The following is a 4,014-nucleotide window of genomic DNA, read 5'->3' as shown; positions in this document are numbered from 1 at the left end:
TCAACAATGGTGACATTGTTATAAAGCATGCTGCAGTGCATTCTGGGTACCACCAATCAAAATTCATTCATGGCCCATCATAAATAATGAGTTTAATTGTCTTAGTAATTTCCTTATTCCTGCTATTTTATTTCTGCTGTTTTTTTGTGACGTTTTAGTCACTTGTTTCCCAATGTTTATATGAATATGCTGTTTGTCACCATTGCTGAGATTCATACGCTGATTCTTGATGTCTGTGTGTGCCTGTGTCAAAAGCTGATTAGAGTGGGGTTTTACTGCCCCCTTTTCTTTCTTTTTTTTTTTTGTGTGTGTAATTTGATTTAAACATCATCTATGCAGAATTTGGGTTGTAATTAGAATCTGGTAACATTAGTTAATACACTTGTGAACAATACATAACCAAACAGTGAATTTTTTTTTTTTTTTACTTTACTTTAGGTAAATACAAAAAAAAAAAAAAAACATGTCATACTTCATAGTTATTTCATGTTAACTAATGCATTAACTAATGTTAACAAATGAGACATTATTGTAAAGTGTTACCAATATATATATATATATATATATATATATATATGCATTTATGGAAATATAAAATAAAATATGAATGTAATATTATTCTAATATATTAATCTCAATTTAAATTTCACTTTCGATAAGTTCCGCTTGCTACATTTTTTTGAAACCAAAAGTATGATTTGAAAGTATCACCCTAAAAAGAGGTGTTAAAAATGACACGTTGTGTCAGTTTTAACACATGTAGTGAGTGTGCTCAGGGACAACACATGTTGTGTCAAATTTAACACAATAAATGTGAAAGTCATTTTAACACACTAATTGTGTCATTTAAAAAAAATAAAGCGAAAGGCCCAGATGCAAAAATATGCATGTGCACACAAAGTACAAGACAATGTTTCAAGCGCAATGACTGGACAGACTCACTGTACTGGACATTATTCAGTTATTCACGCTTCAACCCCTAATTGATAATGCTGCTTTGGACAAAAGTTCATGAAGAGATTACAGTTAATGGAGTTTACACTTTGAATTTAATTAAAATTTAGCAACTGACATAATATTGTATATAAATAACTTGTATTTCCACTGGCCTGTTTGTTTGAGAACATAGCAAACACTGCATACCATTCACAGTGATGGTGAGTGTCGGCACGCTCTTATAAAATGAGTTGAAAACAACACAACCTGTAAAAAGAGATGTCAAAAATGACACGTTGTGTAGATTTTAACACATGTAGTGTGTGTGCTCAGGGACAACACATGTTGTGTAGATTTTAACACATGTAGTGTGTGTGCTCAGGGACAACACATGTTGTGTCAAATTTAACACACAACCTGTGTCGGCTTCAGATGGTTCAAAACGTGGCAGCCAGATTGCTGACAGGAACAAAAAAGCGGGAGCATATTACTCCTGTTCTTGCTTCATTGCACTGGCTCCCTATCAAATTCAGAGTTGATTTTAAGGTCCTTCTTTTTGTATACAAGGCACTGCAAAAATCAGCCCCGGATTATATCTGTGACCTTATCCAGCCATATACAACCTCTAGGTCATTAAGATCTTGTAACCAGCTTCTTTTCTCTGTCCCTCGTTCATGTTGCAAATCCAAAGGTGACAGAGTTTTCGCGATTGCTGCCCCTAAACTTTGGAACAGCTTACCCTTTAATATCAGGGCCTCTCCATCACTCAACGTTTGTAAATCTAGCTTAAAGACTCATTTTTATACTCATGCATTTGAGTGATGCTGTGTATGGATTTTTTTTTTTTTTATATATATTCTTTTATTATTATTATTATTACTTTTTCTCCATTAACCTTTTGTCCGTCTGTAAAGCACTGTGGATCAACAAACGTTGTGTTTATGTTGTGCTCTATAAATAAATTGACTTGACTTGACTTCAAATTCAGAATCGACTTGACTGTCGATTCTTAACACATCTCTGTGTTTATAAGGACTACACATTTTGTATTACCTTTAACACAACTAATGTGTTATTCCTCTTACACAGAAGTGTGTTGAAACCTTTTACACACTAATGTGTTATAGTTACACAACTTGTGTCAGATATGTGTCACATGTGACTGTAGTCGGTGTGTATTTGCTAGAGTTACTTCCTGTGTTTTTACAACTGAGTGTTTGGATGAACACTGAAACGTATTGTTAACTTGTGTTTATGGAGTCCAGTGACGTTTAATAAAGAGTTTGTTTGAACATTTGGATGTTTTAGACATCATGAATCTACATATACAAGCTCTTATTGAGAATTAACTGAGGTTTAGATGTTGATGTTTCATTGAATGTTTTATTTGAAGTAACCAGAATCGTGATTAATGGCTCCTTTATTTGAGCTCTTGACCCTTTACTCTTCTTTTAGTTTTTAGTGTTTCTCTGGCTGCTTTAACTGTATTTTAATAAAATGCATGTGTTATGGTGAGAGAAAATATGATCAGATGTTTCTTGATGATGTCATAATCAGCAAGTGCTGATCTGATCAAGTTTATGAGTAAATGGATGGTGCGCATTTAATTTATGTGCTGTTAGTTATAACAATCTTGTGACACTACATCATGCTATCCAGCAGTGCAGAATAAAAATAAAAATCAGAAAATGTTAATCTTCAGCAGAAACTAGTCAAACACAGACCTCAAGAATCAGCGTATGAATCTCAACAATGGTGACAAACAAAAAGCTTCATGCCGCAATGCATGCTGGGAGTCATGGATGAGATTTGTACTATGGTGGCACCCAGCATGCATTGCGGCATGAAGCTTTTTGTTTGTCACCATTGTTGAGATTCATACGCTGATTCTTGAGGTCTGTTTGATACCATAGTCTGTAAAGTTCAGTATGAAATGTGTATTAAAAAAATTATTTTAAGTTAATAACAATATGCTAATCTTTTTATAAATCATTTAACATATAACATACTTATCTTTCAATTATTAAACTCATGCTGAGCATAACATGTCCATGATGATAATATTATCATCTGAGCATATTTTTCTCATGATTATTTCTGCTGTTTCAAACGTGTTAAAATAAAGACATATTCACAGCAATCAGAGAAAACTGATGTTAAAGAGTCAAGGGTCAAGAGCCCAAATAAAGCTGACACTGATCACGATTCTGGTGACTTTAAATGAAACATTCAATGAATCATCAACACCAAAACCTGTTAATTCTCAATAAGAGCTTCTGTAGAGTCTGACAGAAATAAAGTTAATCTGGTTATTAGTGATGTATGTCTCGAGACCGGTCTTGGTCTCGAGACCGGTCTCGAGACCACTTTTACGTGGTCTCGGTCTTGTCACGGCCTTGACGGTCTTTGGTCTTGGTCTTGTCTTGGTCTCGGACCTCTCGGTCTTGTCTAGGTCTCGCTGTCTCAGACCGACATAGTGGTCGGGGGATTTAGCAATACAATACTACAATATCCACGACGACACAACGTTCGATAATGCAACATTATTATCCGCAACGGAACGGATTGAAGCGCGCGCGCGCGCCCAAGTGAAGACAGTGCGGTGTGTGCGCGAGCCACACGAGAAAACACTTTATCCGCGCCACTGATCGCAGCGGCAACGAGCACTTTGATCACTTGATTTAAAAAACACATATCAGTGACATGATGGGTTTTATCTTCATTCAGGAGATTTTGGGTAACTGCACAACTGACAGATGACTTTGAGCGCACCGCCAACGGTGTGTGTGTGTGTGTTGTGTGTGTAACCATAGCGACAAAACAACCAACTTTCGGATCCTGCACTTAAGCCTATAATTTCGTTTTTTTAATTTAATTATGTATTTAAAAGTTGCAGAATGGATTCATTTGGAGTCTGAGACTCTGAAATCGGCAGAGATAGGCAGGCATTTGCTTAGATGAATTTGTGTCTTTGATATATCTGTGTGTGTGTGTGTGTGTGTGTGTGTGTGTGTGTGTGTGTGTGTGTGTGTGTGTGTGTGTGTGTGTGTGTGTGTGTGTGTGTTGTTTGATTACAGT

The 4,014-nt window shown here is 35.8% G+C and overlaps 1 long non-coding RNA gene across 1 annotated transcript in view; it reads right to left on the bottom strand.

Moving 5' to 3' along the window:
* LOC309503446 overlaps positions 1-4,014 on the bottom strand; it is a 411,057-nt gene that overhangs the window by 107,561 nt on the left and 299,482 nt on the right. The gene's annotated exons all lie outside the window — the stretch shown is intronic.

Source organism: Leuciscus leuciscus, assembly GCF_965113295.1.
Source record: "Leuciscus leuciscus genome assembly, chromosome: 1".
NCBI classification, from domain to species: Eukaryota; Metazoa; Chordata; class Actinopteri; order Cypriniformes; family Leuciscidae; genus Leuciscus; species Leuciscus leuciscus.
Note: the sequence above shows the minus strand (reverse complement) of the source record. Positions and strands in the feature narration are given on the sequence as shown.